Here is an 18,852-nt window from a genome sequence, read left to right on the forward strand (position 1 = left end):
GCACCCAGCACCCCCAGGGCACAGCACCCAGCACCCAGCACACCCAGGGGTACAGCACCCAGCACCCTCAGGGCACAGCACCCAGCACCCAGGGCACAGCACCCAGTACACCCAGGGCACAGCACCCAGCACCCCCAGGGGTACAGCACCCAGCACCCCCAGGGGTACAGCACCCAGCACCCAGCACCCCCAGGGCACAGCACCCAGTACACCCAGGGGTACAGCACCCAGCACCCCCAGGGCACAGCACCCAGCACCCCCAGGGGTACAGCACCCAGCACACCCAGGGGTACAGCACCCAGCACACCCAGGGGTACAGCACCCAGCACCCCCAGGGGTACAGCACCCAGTACACCCAGGGCACAGCACCCAGCACCCAGCACCCCCAGGGCACAGCACCCAGTACACCCAGGGGTACAGCACCCAGCACCCCCAGGGGTACAGCACCCAGCACACCCAGGGGTACAGCACCCAGCACACCCAGGGGTACAGCACCCAGCACCCCCAGGGGTACAGCACCCAGTACACCCAGGGCACAGCACCCAGCACCCAGCACCCCCAGGGCACAGCACCCAGTACACCCAGGGCACAGCACCCAGCACCCAGCACACCCAGGGGTACAGCACCCAGCACACCCAGGGGTACAGCACCCAGTACACCCAGGACACAGCACCCAGTACACCCAGGGCACAGCACCCAGCACCCAGCACACCCAGGGGTACAGCACCCAGTACACCCAGGGCACAGCACCCAGCACACCCAGGGGTACAGCACCCAGCACCCTCAGGGCACAGCACCCAGTACACCCAGGGGTACAGCACCCAGCACCCCCAGGGGTACAGCACCCAGCACCCCCAGGGGTACAGCACCCAGCACATCACTGAGCCTGGCTCAGCACCCAGCACGTCACTGAGCCTGGCTCAGCACCCAGCACGTCACTGAGCCTGGCTCAGCACCCAGCACACCCAGGGGTACAGCACCCAGCACGTCACTGACACTGGCATGTCCCTGGCTCAGCACCCAGCACATCACTGAGCCTGGCTCAGCCCTCCAGCTGGGGCAGGCAGGAAAGCCCATCCTGCTCAGCATGACAGAGCTACCTAGGGTGGAAAGCACCTCTCAGGTCATCGAGTCCAACCTGAGAACAATCACACCTTGTCAACCAGCAGGGTGGCACCTGTCCTGATGAAAGCACTGATTGTAGGCTGCCTGTTGTCTCCAGCCCCAAATCACGCCAGCCCCTGACCCAGGAAGCTCTTTCCTCTCTCTGCTCCTCCAAATGCTTCACTGCAAGTCTCCACATTAAACTTGAGATGAGACCTAAATCTAAATTCCTGTTGAGTGCCCACAGAAGGAAGCAGGAGCCTGTGCACCCAGAGTGGGTGAGGACAGGAACCCAAAGTGAGCTTCGGTGCAGCTGAGTCTGGGAATCACACCAGACCTTGGGAACACTCATGCAAGGGCAGTATTCATTAAAGCAGAGTGAAAGAGCATTCCAGGGAATGCATCCCATTTATCTCCAGCCTCCAAGTGGGCTGCTGGTGTTGTCACACTGAGCCTCAATGTCACTGTTCTCTGGGCTGGGGACGTGTCCTCTGCAGCTGCCTGGAGCTGGGCTGCTTTGAGGGGGACTCCTCGTGCATAAAATCAGGCTTATGCTGGATCAAGAGCAGAAAAATGAAGTAGCAAGAAATCCATCTGAGCTGTAATGCACAGAAATATTGGAAATAAAGTAATTTGCCTTTCCTAGCTGAAGTAATGACAAAAACCAGGTTTTTAAAGAAATTGTATGCTTATCACTACAGGAATCAGTGCCTTGCCTTTCTAGAGTCCATTTAGTGTAGGTCTGATTGCTGCACAGACAGAATAAATACAGCATTTAACACGAAAGTTTCCTTTCTGGAGTCCATTTAGTGTAGATCTGATTGCTGCAGAGACAGAATAAACAATCTGCAACATTTAACATGTAAGTAATGTCACAACAGGTATGTTGCTCAGGAAAAGGCAACGGTGGCACTGGGATGAGTCACAGACAGGGAAATACTGATCATGTTTTTGAAAACCTGTTACACAGCTGTGTTTGCTCCCAGGCAAGCCTCAGTCTCACACAAAGGTGCTGCAGCTAACGAGGAATGACCCAGGTACTGCCACTGCTGTCGGGCTTAGCAAGGAAAGTGCTCTGTGGGTATTGCTAAGGGTGGAACGTGATGTTACACAGAATTACTGCATGGAATACTCACTGCCAGCAAACGCGGCTGTCATTTTGCACAGGTCCATGCTCAGCACTTCCATCAGTGGCCAGCTCAGTCCAACTGTCCCCAGCACTGCAAGGCCACCGCTGCCCCACGTCCCAGGAGCTGTGCAGAGCCACAGGGTCCCCCTGATCCCCCTTTTCTGCAGGCTGAGCCCCTTCCCAGCTCCTCAGCCCCTCCTGGGGCTCCGTTCCCTCCCCAGCACTGGAGGTGTCCCAGCAGTGCCCTGGGCCTATGACCACGCTGCTGTATTGACCGCGAGACAAATGTGTGTAAAAAGGAATTAAAACTGCAAAACGTGGAGACAGACACTAGTGAAATTCCAATATGGGAGTGAAAATATATTACTTCAAATTTGCTATAGTATAAGTTGCCTGATTTTTCTAGAACTGAAGCAAGTTATCAGTCAGACAGAAGATGAACCAATTAAATACTTGTCAGTGGTGAGTACACATTTATGCAGCAGGGAAACGCTCAGCTCCTCAGTGCAGCCAAGCCAGGGACTCCTTTGGCTCGCTGCACATGCTGGGTATCAAGCCTGGGGTTATAAATATCTCTAATGGACTTAGCAACAGGTACCTACAATCCTCTCAGAGACAGCAGCTTGCTCTCCTAGCCCTGCATCCAGTTGGCAGGAGAGCTTTTATTGAATTATAGTCGTGCTTCTTTCCTGAACCAGGCTACAAAACTTAACGCAGTCAAAATAATCAAGTCTAAACATGTCGGAGAATTTCCTTCCTCAGAGCTGCAGGATTTGGATTTCCCCAGCACGTGCCACCCCTGACGGGCTGACCAAGGACCTGAGCCCAGGTTGGCACTGCCACCTCCACTGTGGCAGGGAGCCTGGCTCAGGAAAATCCGCTCCCAAAACCCCTTCTCCCTCCAGTTACTTCTACACTTGCAGTGAACCCAGAAAGAGTGGGGGGAAAAAGGGGAAAACCTTGTTCTTCAAGAGAGAATTACATGCAAAGAAGGACTAAAAGGAATATCCACTCAACAACTTGTGGGACAAGAAAAGAAAATGTAGGAGCTCTTAAAAAGCATCAGCTGAAGGAGCCATGGCTACCATAAATTCCATTTTCCCGAGTCCACACACACCAAGTGTCAGGCTCCCTACCTTGAGAATATTGTTGTTATTCCGTGGCCCAGGCACACTGTACTTACAGGAAAGAAATTCCTATGAATGACTCACTTTTCAAACTGAGAGAACACCTCCACGGAATCTGCACTTAGGGATGGTTTATTTCCCACCACATATGACGCTGCTGTTTTCTCTACTGTCCCCCAAACTATTAAAAGGAAAATTAGGTGAGGCACATCTAATTACAGGGTTTAGGGTTTTCTGAAACAGGAAAAGGTTGAAGATGGTAAAAGAACAATGGTGAAGAACAATAGGAAGAGATAAGTGACAAGAAAATTCCAAACTCTGGTGTTGAAAAATTTCTCCATTCAGTTTGGCACTCAGGAATAACACTGAACTGCCACCACAGAAATCAATCTATCCCAAGCCTCCACACCACAGCAGCTCCAGAGCATTCAGACAATTTGAACATGTCTGGAGTGTGACTTTGGTGACAGCAACTCGGGAGGTGAAAAGCTTCTATTTATTTATCTGGGGCTTTTCTTGGAACACTTTTTACGCAAAGCCAAGAAAGTCAATTTTGCAACAATTTATAAATTTTGAGCACCAAATAAAGATGGAGACGTGACCAACTGCACAAAGCTGTGACCTGTCCCCACATTTCACAGCTGTGACAGCTGAGGGGTTTGGAACGCAGGGAGCGGCAGGGTCGGTGTCCCTGTCCCTGCCAGCCCGGCTGGCACACACCTCCCTGCTGAGATGTGTGTGCTTCTCTCAGGCACTGCTGGATCCCCAGGCAGACCCCTGAGGAACCAGGAGCAGATATTTTGCCCAGTTTCCCTGCGGACAAGTCCTGCCAGAGGTGTCTGTCAGCACGTTCAAGGCTGCGATGCGACCCGCATTTCAGGGTGAGCAGCAGCCCCAGGAGGAGGTGTGCTCCAGAGCTGCTGGCATCCACCCCTGGGTGCTGGGATGCTTCAGGGGCCCGGAGCCCGGGCTGGGCCCCAGGGGAAGGGGGGACACGGGGCAGGGCTGTGGGCACACAGCAGCCCGGGCTGCACCGCGGCATGCCCCCCAAAGCCCTTCACACACCCCAACAAAATACTCTTTGTTAGCTCAACATCCAGAGACTCTGCCCTTTCAGTGACTCTTGGCCATTCTTAACCAACTTTTTCTCCTTCCCTAGAAAATTACAGCCATTTTATGTCACTCAGCAGATGTATTCCATATTTTCCAATGTACTGCACCTACTTGTCACTCTTCTCCAATCTTTAGGTGTGTTTTTCTGCCACTGCAGAACTGAGAGAGCAATAAACCAGGAAAGCCTGACTCAAAGCAGTCTGGAAGTGATGCTACTCTGGAGCAGGTGAAAGCAAAATAAAAAGGCACCGATTTATTAAAATATCAAATCACCCAATATGTACTACTCAGATGTTGGTGCTGGGTTATGAAATCTGGATAAATGTATAAAGCAACCATGAGTTCCACCAAAACAACAGCAAGGAATTACAACTATCAAAGGCACCTCTAAATTCTCCCTGTTTCACTGAAAGCCCATTTTCTGCTCCTCCCCACCTTCCAAGGCACCAAATAATTTCCATCTGAAACTAAATCCTGCTTGAAATCCCTGCTCTTCAGTTGCCCTGTTCAAACCCTGATCCCTCATGGCCTTGTGCTCACTTCTATTCTCCCAAAGTTTGAGTATTGCCCCTAAAACAACCCCATCCTTAGGGTGATTTTGCCAAAGAAGGATGGCAGCATTTTACAATTGGCCTCAACAGAAAATACATCATTTGTTGCTTTATTTTTCTGCTCTAGCCATCATATTTCTGTTTTGCCATTGCTTTGCAAGTGAGGCTTTGTTTTGATTATACCAAATGCGTTTGGAACTGAAAGTTTATTCCCTCCCAGCCAAGATATTTTTCTCTTTGCACTGAGGGCACACGCTGGTAATTAATTCAGGCTTTCCAGTTTGTGTCACACGAAAGAAGGAGGAAACTTGGAGAAGTGGGGTAAGCATGGGACAGCAAACCTTGAGCAGAACCCCAACACCTGCTGCAGAAAGAAGAGCCCATTCCAGCCTCTGGTGCTGCCAAGGTGACAACTCCACAGGAGTCATCTCCAGACCTTGTGGGGCTTCTGAGACTCCACAGGAGTCACCTCCAGACCTTGTGGGGCTCCTGAGACTCCACAGGAATCACCTCCAGACCTTGTGGGGCTCCTGAGACTCCACAGGAGTCATCTCCAGACCTTGTGGGGCTCCTGAGACTCCACAGGTGTCACCTCCAGACCTTGTGGGGCTCCTGAGACTCCACAGGAATCACCTCCAGACCTTGTGGGGCTCCTGAGACTCCACAGGAGTCACCTCCAGACCTTGTGGGCTCCTGAGACTCCACAGGAGTCATCTCCAGACCTTGTGGGGCTCCTGAGACTCCACAGGAATCACCTCCAGACCTTGTGGGGCTCCTGAGACTCCACAGGAGTCACCTCCAGACCTTGTGGGGCTCACTGAGAGGCTGGAGAGGGAAGTTTGCGGTGCCGGAGTTTCGGACGAGCAGGAACAGATTCCCAGAGCCAGCAGGCTGCTGCTGGGATCTGGGAGGGAGCAGCTGTCCTCAGGCTCTCTGGACATTTAATCCACGCTGCCAGGCACACAGGGAGCCTATTTATGGAAGTCAAGTCCCTGCTCCAGGCTGTGGCACGGCCAGGTTGCAAACGCTTCCTGAGCAGACCTTCCGGGATGTGCTCTGAACACAAAACAATCCCGAGCAGCCACTTGGGCTAATTGTCCAGTCACCCCACCAGTTACCTCTTTCATTAAAAAAACAACAGAAACAAGCAGATGAATAAACTTGAGTAAGTCTGTGCTGGACTATGGGAGCCGTGGAGTAACTCCTGGGTTTTGAGGAGAATCTAGGAATTTCTGCACGGTGTGCACAGCAGCAGAGCTGCCTTTTGCTGAACTTCAGAAAACCTAATCCTGCTCCACTCCACCTGAATCCTCCCGGGGATCACAGCCACAATCACGAATCCCACAGGACTCTGTCAGGTTGTATCTTCCAAAGGGAGAGATAAGGGCTCTGGCTGCTCCTTTGGCCTTAAAAATAGCAGACTATTTTTATTGCAGGATAAAGACTCTTTAAATGATAATATGATTCTCATTGCCCTGGCAAACACCTTCAGAACCTTTCACAAGAGGTTAAACTCTGCTCTCCCTTTGCACGGGGCTGCTTCCATGCTCTCCTCGCACCTGGCTTCCCTGATTTAAAACAAAAAAAATCAACCAACTGTGTTGTTAAAATGGGGAAAATTCCAGCACAGTCAGGATTCATATTACTCAGTGTCCAGACAAAGTTTAAACGAATCATTTTCCCTCATGAATACATGCTGAAATCCTGACTCTTTCACAGCCCATCCTGGCTTCTTTCCTGCATGGAAAACTTCATTCTTACAAAATTGCAAATCTGAGATTAATTTGTGCATGTACCTGAGTTAAAACTGACATGAAAAGAAGTTCTAAAGGTTTAACAGCTGTACTCACTTGTGAGTGATATTATGTGTTTACCCTTAAAATATAATATTGAGACATGATGAACTTGAAATTTATCCAGTCTCAAAAACTTGCCTGAAATGAATTTCAGGGACCTGTCTGATTCCATCACAATGAAGCTATTTTATAGATTTTATTTTCATTCTATTTTTTTACTCCCTGTTTTATTTTGGATGAGAAATCCACAAGGAAAAAAAACAAAACAAGAAAACCAAAACAACAAACCTTGTTGCCTACTCAATGGAAAGTGATAGGAAGTTTCTGCTCAATATTCCAATAATACGAAGTATAATAAGCACAAGCTACCAATGACAACAGAAATTTTTAGGGTAAAACTGCCCTGCATCCACACTGAAATGTTTCCAGTAGATTTCAGGCTGAATTTCACTAATTTCTTTCACAAGATGATCACCTCCAGGCTGGTCTAATGCATCTCTGTCGCTCTGAAGTGCACAATGTGTAATGAAATGAGAACTTTCTGGCTGTGAAGTGGCACAGTGGCTCTGCAAACGGCCGGGGGATTGCTCTGCTGAGTGAGGAGATGGTGTTTGGCTCCTGCCTTGCTTTGGGAGTTTCTGTCTGAGGGGCTTTTTGAGCTGGGGAAAGGGGGCTCTGCACCTGCACCTACAATTTCTAGCTACACTAGAATTTGGGAACATTTTCCAGACACTGAGGAAACCTGAGTTAATTTAAATAACAGATTTCATGCACGTTAACTAAAATATCAAAGAAACCCTTGAAAAAGGTTAGCTGCCACCTCTGTGCCGTGTGGTATATGACAGAGCACACATCACTTCTCCCCAGCAGTGCCGAAGGAACAACTCAGCAAAATTGTGGGAGAGTAGAAATGTTTTGCTGGAGGTGAAAGGAATGTTTTCTCATTCCCATTCCTCCTTTCCCCTCATCCCTTCCAGGCCCCTCAGCCCTGCAGCTCCTTTGTCCTGAGCCTCCAGCAAGCCATGACTTCAGGTGGGAGTGTTTCCCCACGGGAATAAAACTTGGAACTCCTGGCACAGGAAAGGACACTCACAGCACGGGCTTCATTTGCTCCCTGCACTCTCTGATGGGCTCTGTCCTTCAGCACAGCATCACTGATCAGCTTTCCCTAGAGGAAATGAGGCTTACCCAATTGCATCTGTCTGTGTGTCTGTCAGTCCTCCCTGGGAAATGCAGGGCCCATGGACCAGCATCGACCCAACGTCACAGAGGAACAGGAATTTTAAATATACTCAATTCCCTCAAGGTTTCTGAAAATTCAGACCTCTGTAGGTAAGACAGACCCTTCAAGCATCCTGAGTCAGCAGAAGATGGCCACGGCTCAGTCCTTACACACAGACACATCCACCTTGCTTCCTTGCTTAGCCCCCTCTGGAATATTTAAAAACGGGCACATTAAAGTAGGAAAGAAATTCCTTGCTTCATCCTTTTGGGATCATGTAAGTTCTAAACCAGAAATGAGTGTTGTTTAACTCCCTCTGAGCACAGAGGGTGAGCAAAGGCCACCCAGCTGAGTTTAAACAAGCACCCATTGCAGAGCTCAGTGCAGGAGCAGGGAGGGAGCAGAGCTGAGCAACACCTGGAAACCCCATTCTGACACCCCAGTCTGGGGTCACCTCCAGCCCCATCTCAGGTCTGGGGTCACCTCCAGCCCCTCCCCAGTCTGGGGTCACCTCCAGCCCCATCTCAGGTCTGGGGTCACCTCCAGCCCCATCCCAGGCCTGGGGTCACCTCCAGCCCCATCCCAGGTCTGGGGTCACCTCCAGCCCCATCCCAGGTCTGGGGTCACCTCCAGCCCCATCCCAGGTCTGGGGTCACCTCCAGCCCCATCCCAGTTCTGGGGTCACCCCAGCCCCTCCCCAGGTCTGGGGTCACCCCAACCCCATCCCAGGTCTGGGGTCACCCCCAGCCCCATCCCAGTTCTGGGGTCACCCCAGCCCCTCCCCAGGTCTGGGGTCACCCCAACCCCATCCCAGGTCTGGGGTCACCCCCAGCCCCATCCCAGGTCTGGGGTCACCCCAGCCCCTCCCCAGGTCTGGGGTCACCCCAGCTCATCCCCAGTTCTGGGGTCACCCCAGCCCCATCCCAGGTCTGGGGTCACCTCCAGCCCCATCCCAGGTCTGGGGTCACCTCCAGCTCCATCCCAGGTCTGGGGTCACCTCCAGCCCCATCCCAGGTCTGGGGTCACCCCCAGCCCCATCCCAGGTCTGGGGTCACCCCAGCCCCTCCCCAGGTCTGGGGTCACCCCAGCTCATCCCCAGTTCTGGGGTCACCCCAGCCCCATCCCAGGTCTGGGGTCACCTCCAGCCCCATCCCAGGTCTGGGGTCACCTCCAGCTCCATCCCAGGTCTGGGGTCACCTCCAGCCCCATCCCAGGTCTGGGGTCACCCCCAGCCCCATCCCAGTTCTGGGGTCACCCCAGCCCCATCCCAGGTCTGGGGTCACCTCCAGCCCCATCCCAGGTCTGGGGTCACCTCCAGCCCCATCCCAGGTCTGGGGTCACCCCAGCTCATCCCCAGTTCTGGGGTCACCTCAGACCCCACAGTGCCCCGAGGGACCCGAGAGCAGCGGGGAGTTCTCACACAGCCACTTCAGTGCACAACCAAACCCAAACTAGGGAAGGAAGGAGCCCTTAGCCCAAAATTCCCCCAAACACCAGGCACGGAGCCTCTGGAATTCCCAGGAAATGGCACAGCAGCAGCTGCACACCCTGCTCACACCTCAGCCCCCCCAGCAGGGAACAGAAACCCCTCGAGTGACAAAGAGCAGAGAAACCCTCTCAAAATGGCTTTTTCCTTTGGAAAGCACATACCACCAAAGACAAATGTTTATTTTCTAACCTTAAACTATTTCATGGTTTGGAACCCTCTTACGTTAACTGACTTAGGATATTTCTATATTAACTATTAATCTCGGAGATGGAACATTATCAAACCTTTTCAGGTATATAATAAACCAATCTACTATCAAAAGAGAATTATCTTCAAATAAGTCCAACAGGGTAATTACACCTAACAATTAAGTCTGACACCTCTTCACCTGAACCTGGATCTCTGCAGCCCATTTTTCCAACTGAGCTCCCAAAGACCTTTCTCTTAAAAAATACCAATGAGCTTCATAGTCCCTAATCAACACAAAACTAAAGGACTCTAAACCCAGTAATTACAGTTTTTTAGGAATATTATTTTAGCTACAATGAAGTCCTCAGAAGTTTCTTCCAAATCTTTAAGAACATAAAAGCATCAAGATTACACTAACTTTATTTTCTCCTGTAATCTTTATAATTTCTGGCCTGATAAGCAAAATAAACAAGCTTTTCCAATTGTTTTTAAATTGATTTAACTACAACTGCTTGGTCTTGACAGGAGCTCAAGGTGTCAGACAAACTGAGGTAGATAATTCAATCAAATATACTGTAGTTAAATCCCACATTCACAATGCCAGCAAGTACCTTGAACATTCTTGTAAATACTCCTGCTACTTATTAAACACTTCCTTTACTTTTTGCATACCGTTTTCCCCCTCTGAAAACAAACCTTAAACCTTCAGTTCACACTCTGCCTTGCTTTGGCAAGCCCCAGGCCAGAAGTGTTGCCCACGGAGCTCACAAGGAGCTGCCTCTCCCTCTCTGCTTTCCCTTCTGAGCTCCTGACCATCACCCACGGTTCCCCAGCTGCTCCTGGCTCGGGGCTGGAGCACATCCCACATCCCACACTGCCCGGAGCAGGAGCTCAGCCTGCAGCTGTAGGATTCCCCTCCAGGTGATGGGGCACATCCCACATCCCACACTGCCCGGAGCAGGAGCTCAGCCTGCAGCTGTAGGATTCCCATTCCAGGTGATCGGGCACATCCCACATCCCACACTGCCTGGAGCAGGAGCTCAGCCTGCAGCTGCAGGATTCCCATTCCAGGTGATGGGGCACATCCCACACCTGTAGGATTCCCATTCCAGGTGATGGGGTACATCCCACACCTGCAGGATTCCCCTCCAGGTGATGGGGCACATCCCACACCTGTAGGATTCCTCTCCCAGGTGATGGGGCACATCCCACACCTGTAGGATTCCTCTCCCAGGTGATGGGGCACATCCCACACCTGCAGGATTCCCATTCCAGGTGATGGGGCACATCCCACACCTGCAGGATTCCCATTCCAGGTGATGGGGCACATCCCACACCTGCAGGATCCCCCTCCCAGGTGATGGACTGGAATTGGGTACCAGGCATCACCCAGCAGCCCAGAGCACTGTTCCATATAAAAAGAAGCCTCCTGCCCCACATGAGCTCCCCCAGGGAGGTAAAACAGAGAAGCTTCCAGCATGGGGAGGGAAGAGGAGCGCTCAGGGGGTGTCACATCCCCTGGAAGGGGAACTGGAGGATGAAGCAAGGATGAAGGACAGGTCCTAGCTGTCACCTCGGCAGGATCCCCCTCCTTCCTGGAGCAGTGCACGCTCCACACGCAGCAGCGCCCGGAGGGAAGCAGGGAAGGGCGAGCTGGAGGGAGCCACGGGCTGGCTGCAGTCCCAGCTCAGGCCACGGAACACGGAGCTGTGCCCCAGCACTGCAGCCCCCCCGTGCCGAGCCCAGCACACAGCAGCCCAAAGCTCTGCCTAGGCCAGGAAAGCTCTGCTAGGCTGGGTCCAAGCCTGCAGCCCCCCGAGACAGCCCCGGCTGTGGGGAGAGGGGAGGGGAGGGGAGGGGAGGGGAGGGAAGGGAAGGGAAGGGAAGGGAAGGGAAGGGAAGGGAAGGGAAGGGAAGGGAAGGGAAGGGAAGGGAAGGGAAGGGAAGGGAAGGGAAGGGAAGGGAAGGGAAGGGAAGGGAAGGGAAGGGAAATGCTGCTTCTCCCCACTAAGCCAGCCAGGCTGAGAGGCTCCCGGAGGGCACGGGCAGCCAAGGAACCCGTGTGGGGCTCCCACTAACCAGGCTGCTGCTGTGGGCCAGGGAAGCCCTTGTGGTACAGCCTCAGCCTGAGATTGAATTACCTCCCTTCCACTAATTAGCACCTCCTAAAGTACAGGGTAAATCAAAGCAATCGTGGGTTAGAATGGCCTAGGGTAAACTGAGTTATGATTTAGACTGAACTGGTGCAGCACAGGCCAAACTGCTCAGAACAACTGCTCTGATTTGATCAGAGTTCCTGCTACTTTATTAACTTAAATTAGCTACTCCCAAACACAGCCTAAATAAGGACAGGATCCCTGCCTTCCCTGTGAGGCTTTGAGGATGCTAATGAGCCCTGCAGCATCAGCTGCCTGGCCCTATTCTGCTGCTAACAACACTCTTGTTTATACACATAAGGTAATTAATTTACAGGTAAATTCTAATCCAAATGCTTTAGAGTCCCAGATTCTTTTCTCCTACTTATATCTGGAATATTAGCAATGACTAGCAGGATATATTTTTTGTACCTCTGCTCCTTTAAGTAAGTGTCCATACTTAAGTAACTATCCATAGCTTATTTTCCAGATGCTGTGAAGTTAACAGCTCCTTTTAGTTAAACTTATTTTCATGACAGTATCATACTTAAAATTATACTGCTACACTAAATACTATGGACACAGAACTAGAGGTGTTTCATGCATCCTAACTAGACTCCTCAGCCACCAAAATCGAATTCTGAATTCAGGCAGGTTAGGACTGTTAGGAATAACTTCTATTTCCATCATCTCTTTCCTATGTAACTCCAGCAAAAGCATCACTTGGTGGGCAGTGGATCCTTGCTGGATCTAATGCAGCACAGGCACTTCCTAAATGTTGGCTTTAGGGTTATTTTTAGCAGGATGCACAGAACTCTGACTGATGGGGCTGGACTCTGAATGGGGAGCTGTATTTTGAATGTCCCAACAGAGCAGAGATCAAGTGCTGCTGAGCTGATCCTGTCCACCAGCAGCTGCACATTTCCTCCCCCTGGGCTTGGCCACAGATCCTGGGATTACCAAAACACTGACCCATCAGACAGGGAAACTGAGGCAGCAAAGGCTGTATCTCCTCAGATCCCACATGGATCCTGCAGTGCTGGCAGAGGTGGAAGCGCACTGCAGGCTGATGCTCAGCTCCTGTTTTCTTACAGCAGATTGTCCTGACAAGGGTTTTCCTTGGATCGCAGGATATGATGAGAGAACTTATCATTTAAGAAGTTAAGAGCACCTTAATCAAAGTAATTACTGAAACTGATCTGATTGGGAAATAATTTATTTAGAAAAAGTTAGGACTGCCAACTGGGAAGCTCCGACCCAACCCCTGAGCTGATTGCTTTAGATGTGGATGATTTCCCACTTAATTTTTCAAGTGCTATTGAAAATGTCTTCATCTGTGAATGTCAAATATTTATTTTTCTAAAACACTAAATAATGGCCATCTAGGCATCTCAACATGTAAACAACATGTCAGGTAGGCTTTCAAGCACCCGGCTGTACGTGAGTTCCTCTGAAGCAATCGGAAGAGCTGCACCTCACTGCAGCTCCGTGGCACTCCAGGGAATTCCCCCGGGACAGAGCCCTCCGTAGGGCTGCCACTGCCACATCCTGCTGGGAGAGCTCCTCTTAAACCAGCTGCTGAGAGCTCGTTCCTCCCTCCCAGGATGCCAGCAATGATTCCATTTGAACAGTCTGCCCCCTGAAAATCACAACCCATCATGGATGTGATTAATCAGCTCTGCACTTGTGGTGCGTATTTGCATTTTCTGAAGACTTAGCTGGGATGTATGAACATCAAATCACAAAATCGTAGAATGGTTTGGGTTGGGAGGGACCTTAAAGCTGATTCTGTTCCACCCCCTGCCAGGACAGGGACACCTCCCACTGTCCCAGGCTGCTCCATCCCCATCCAGCCTGGCCTGGGCACTGCCAGGGATCCAGGGGCAGCCACAGCTGCTCTGGGCACCCTGTGCCAGGGTTTGCCCACCCTCAAAGGGAGGAATTCCTTCCCAATATCCCATCTAACCCTGTCCTCTGGCAGTGGGAAGCCATTCCCTGTGTCCTGTCACTCCAGACCCTTGTAAAGGGTCTCTCTCCATCTTTCTGGCCGGCTCCTTCAGGTCCTGGAAGGCCACAGTGACATCACCCTGAAGGCTCCCTCTCTTCTCCAGGCTGAACAATCCCAATTCCGCCAGGCTTCCCCCACAGCAGAGCTGCTCCATCCTCCTGATCACCTTGGTGGTCTCCTCTGGACTCCCTCCAACAGGTCCATGTCCCTCCTGTGCTGGGAACCCCAGAGCTGTGAGCAGAACCCCAGGAACTTTTCACATAAAACAGACAAAAACCAATCTGCTCTTTAAAATACACAGGAGATGGTGACAGCGACTCAGGGGCCAGCAAATGAAGGGATTTCATGCAGACTTGGTCCTTTACTTTCTGGGCTCTGAGGAGCAAGGATCACCACATCTGATCTACTGACAGTGAGGAATGAGAAAGGCACTTGTGGAGAAGAACACTCCCCAGGAATTAGGGAACAAGGATGCAGCCACAGAGGGAGCGTGTGCGAGGGGCAGCCTTTAAATGTGGGATCATCTCAGTGGTCCTGCAGCGACTCTACCAAAGTCCAAAACCCACCACCCATCAGAACTGCTTCCCCAGGGAGAGCAGGCTGAAGGCACACGGCTGGGGCAGAACCTGGGCAGGGTTTGGACAGGGCACAGCTGCACACCCATAACCTGGAAAAGGCACTTTCAGGGTTCTGGGATTACTTATCCAGCTGTGATCCTGAAATGATCACAGTGATGCTCTGGAGCCCCAAGGCACTGTCCCAAAGAGCAGGAAGTCTCAAGCTCCTCTCAGAGCATACACACGTCTAGAAATACACAGGAATTTAAAATTTATGTCAAATTCCAGCCCTACTTCATGCATCATGGTTTTACAGACTCCCAGAATGGCTGAGGTAAGAAGGGAATTCTGGAGTTTCTCTTGTGCAATCCCCCTGCTCAAGCTTTTCTTGCAAGTTCTTGCCAAAATAGTTCAGCCTGACTTTCAGAATGGTTTTTACAAAAATGTGCAAGTGCCCCAAGTTGTTCTTCTCCTTACACCTGTGGAAGTTTGTTCCACAGGAGGGAAATATGTGCATAGAAATCTGTCAAAAGAACATATGTGATTCCCAAAGTCTCCTGCAAACACGATTTCTGTTGGCGTCAACCTCACGGCATTGCACGAGATCAAAGAAAAGCCAATGCAGTATGGTAAAACTTGGGATGGTGAAGCCTCAGTTTCCTTTTGAATCCTGACAACTTTGTCTGGTTTTTTAACTGCTTAATGCTCCTGAGCCTCTGCCAGTGTCACATCCTCGTGCTGGGGAATTGCCACCCTGGAAGGGAGTCACCAACACTGGTGGTGCTAGGCTGGGGATGGAAAATCACCTTTCAATTATGAAATGCATGTATGGCCCCAGCATATGTGGAATGTTTACATCCGTAGAGAAACGGCCCAACTGTCCCGTTCAATCTCCAGGGCAGACTGACAGGGGAATTTTTCTTTAATAAAGAACTTTGATGGAACAGGAATGTCAGCTTTACTGCACACTGCACTGACTGGAACAGGATCAAAACTGAGTTCCACACGATGTTTTCAGGGGAAAAGAGGAGAATGTTTCATGGAATTTCAGTCAGGATTTGGCTAGCATCCTAGAACATATATCTTGTTATGAAAACTGCTGAAACACTTTTAAGTGGGCAAGCCATAAGTGTCCTTGGAGCTATCCAGTCAACTGGAAGTCACACGGGCAGAACCTCCTAAAGTAGAAAAGCCTGAAATTGGGAGGGGGGGCGAGGGAGGGGCAAGTATCTTGGAATCCTATCTGTTATCCAGAACGGCTCCCTTGTGCCTACAGCATGAAGTAGTTACAACTTGTTTTCTGCTATTGTCACAGATCCAGGACGTTACTCTGGCTAAATCATAATCTCTTCCTGCCTCAGTTCATCCATGTGCAAACCTGGCTCGCTAACTCTTACCTTAATGTGTCATGGGGCTTAATTAATAACACTTAGGTCTTTTAAGTCTTCTACAAACATTAACTACTTCTTGTAACAACTCTCCAAGGTATTATTATCCCCATTTTACTCGTGGAGAAACGGCAAAAGAGGTTGTCGCTTGCCCAAGGCAACAGAGTAGTAGTTACACTTAGAGATCTTCCTCACGGGCTACTCTTAACAGTGGAAACATGTCAACAAAGGCTAAGACAAAAACGACAAACTCGAAATTACTTTTAGAAGCGCACCATGAACATCTGGAAGGCGATGGAAAATCCCTCCCAGAAACAACAGGCTTGGGACCAGAAACAGCATCACAACTGTCACCGCAGAGAACGAAGTGCCCTGGACAGACGTAGGCTCGAGCTCACCCGAACAGCCTCACACAAACAGCCAGACCTGTCCTCTCGAGCGCTCTTAAGTACCATAAAATTGAGCAACAGGCTCGTGCGGTGCTCTCCAGTAACACCGAGCGAGCAGATAATCAATGTGGTATGCGGCTCGCTAATTCCTTCCGCCGCCTTCCCAGCAGGGACCGGGAATGCCAATAACGGCCCCGGGCGGCGGGGCTCCTGCACGGTGCCGGTGCCGGCCACAAAGTTGGCGTCCCCGGCGCGCTGGCATCCGCGGAGCCGCCGGCGGAGCCGTGCCCGGGCAGCGCGGAGCCGGCGCCCCGCCGCCCCCGGGCCGCTGACAGGCGCGTCCGGCGCCGAGCCGCGCCAGCAACAGGCGCGTCCTGCGCGGGACCCGCGCGGCACGGCCCGCAGCGCCGCGGCTCCGGCCCGGCCCCGGGGCGCACGGGCCGGGCGGGACCCGCCGCAGGCCTCGGCCCGGGGGGGCGCGGGGGGTGCCAGGCGGGGTGACACCGCTCCGCCGCTGCCCGCGGCAGGGCCGCCCCGCCACGGCCGCGGCCGGGGCTCGCCCGGGGCTCCGAGCGGCCGCGGCGGGCGAGCGCGGCGGGCGCGCGGTGCCCGCGGGCGGCGGGCCCGCGGCGGGCAGGCCCCGAGGGGACATCCCGCCGGTCACTCGCAGCGGCCACCCCGCGCCCCCACCTGATCCCGGGCTGGGACCCGCGCGGCTCCGCCGCGTCACTCACCTGCGGGAGCGGGGGCCGGGGAGCGGCGCCGCGGGGCCGCGCTGCGGGCGGCCGGGCGGCCGGGCGGGCGGAGGGGGCGGGCGGCGGCGGCGGCGGGTCCGCGCTCCGGGCGCTCGGCGCTCAGCGCTCAGTCGCCATTTCCCGCCTACCGACCCGCTGCACCGCACCGAGGGACCCGGATGGCAGCGGGGCCGCCGCGCAGGCGCGCCCGGCCGGGGGAGGGGGCCGGGCCGGGGCAGGCCGGGAAGGAGGGAGCGGAGCGGGGCCTGGCAGGCGGCGGGGCCGGCGGCCGGGAGCGGCGGAGGAGGCGCGGCCGCCCCGCTGTCCCGGCGCCGGGCCGCGCTGGGCCGCGCCGCCGCTCCGGGAGGTGAGGGGAGAGCGGAGCCCTGAGGGCACCGCGGGGCGCGAGCGGCCGGGGGCGGGCGAGAACCGGCCCTGCCCGAGTCCCGGCGGCGGGCGAGAACCGGCCCTGCCCGCGCTCCCCGGGCAGCGGCAGCGCCGGGCAGCACCCGCCGCGGCCGGGCGGACGGGCAGACAGACGGACGGGCGGACAGACGGACGATCGGACGGACGGGCAGCGCAGCCCCGCCCGCCGCGGCTCCGGCCGCCCGCTCCCCGCGCTCCCCCGGGCGCTGCCCGGCTCCCGGCCCTGCCGCCTCGCCCTCCGTGCCATTCCCGAAGCGTAGGGCACTGCCGGCTTGCGGTTTCGGTTGCTGTTTTTAAGTCGCCTGTGGAGTCGGTTGTGAAGTTTTTATTTCCGCTTTCTGTTTTTTTTTTTTTTTTTGTCTTCTAGGCAGCCTCTTCGTGTGGGAAATGCTGAGGATGCTGCGTGATTTGCTATTTAAAGGGCTTAATGAAGCGGCTTGGCCACCTCTTGCAGTATGAGGATGTGGTGACGTTACTTTTCTTGTCTCAATGCTACTGAATTTAGATATCTTAATTTTTCTCTTGGTAATCACTTTTACTTACCAGTCTTTGTAACAGAAATCAGTTCTCAGGTTCACCTGTGTTATGACTGGATAACATCTCAAGGTACTGCCCAGAATGGAAGGTTTTACAGGAGTGTCTGGCATCCTCTAATTTAGCAGTAAAGAAACCTACACGGGTGTTGTGTTTCCTGGTACCTGTTGACTCCCTGCTTAGCTTTTGAACTTGGATCAGATTATAGAAGTCCCAGCTCTCTAGTCACCTAAAATATTTATTGGCTTGTTAAAGAGAAGTACATCTGCTGCTGTGAAGCCAAGATTTGTTTTAGAATTCTGTCACAGGACTCTACTACTCTGTCTTTAACAGAAGACACTACAAAGCTAATTTTACCATAGGAAAGAGGTAGTACGAAAGTAGTGGAAACTCATTCAGAACAGGGAACCATATTCCTTTAGAGCATTCAAGTATTTCTTGTGGATATTTTGTGAATGATCAGCTGTGAAAAAGGTTAGTTTGGGCATGTTGGAGCCTCATTAAGATGGTTTGGCAGTCCCTGAGGAGGAACCTGTATGACAGGATAACTGTGTGATGTCTCACACTGTTACCCCAAAAGGACAGTCACTGGTACTTAGAAAGTGGGAGTTTTGGGAAACGGTGGGTGGAAATACTCTCTCAAGCCATGTAATTAAACTGAAACGAGCGGCCAGAGGAGCTGATCCAGCAAGGTTCAAAGCAAGCAGGTATTTGTGTGAGCACCAGCACGGCCAAAAACACTCTGACAAGAGATTAAATGTGTGACTCAGGATTCAAACTGATCTTTATGGCAGTGAGCACTGCCCTTTTCTGGATAACAGGATATCAAAATTTGTTTTTTCACAGCGCCTTGTGCTCGAGTTCCCTGGTGCTGAATTAGGGAGACTTGCAGGAAAGGGAATATGGAAAACCATCTTGCTGATGGTGTTGCTGTGCTGCTCAGAGGTCCCCTCTGTACCCT

General features: G+C 52.6%; 1 protein-coding gene across 1 annotated transcript in view; it reads right to left on the reverse strand.

The window, feature by feature from the left end:
• The window catches only part of CTDSPL2 (CTD small phosphatase like 2), a 30,657-nt gene extending 13,669 nt beyond the window's left edge, over positions 1 to 16,988 (reverse strand). The window contains exon 1 of the mRNA XM_021541787.3: positions 16,932 to 16,988. The gene's annotated coding sequence lies outside the window, so the exon portion shown is untranslated. The remainder of the gene's footprint in view (positions 1 to 16,931) is intronic.
• Between the last annotated feature and the right edge of the window lie 1,864 nt (positions 16,989 to 18,852).

Source organism: Lonchura striata, chromosome 11 (assembly GCF_046129695.1).
Source record: "Lonchura striata isolate bLonStr1 chromosome 11, bLonStr1.mat, whole genome shotgun sequence".
NCBI classification, from domain to species: Eukaryota; Metazoa; Chordata; class Aves; order Passeriformes; family Estrildidae; genus Lonchura; species Lonchura striata.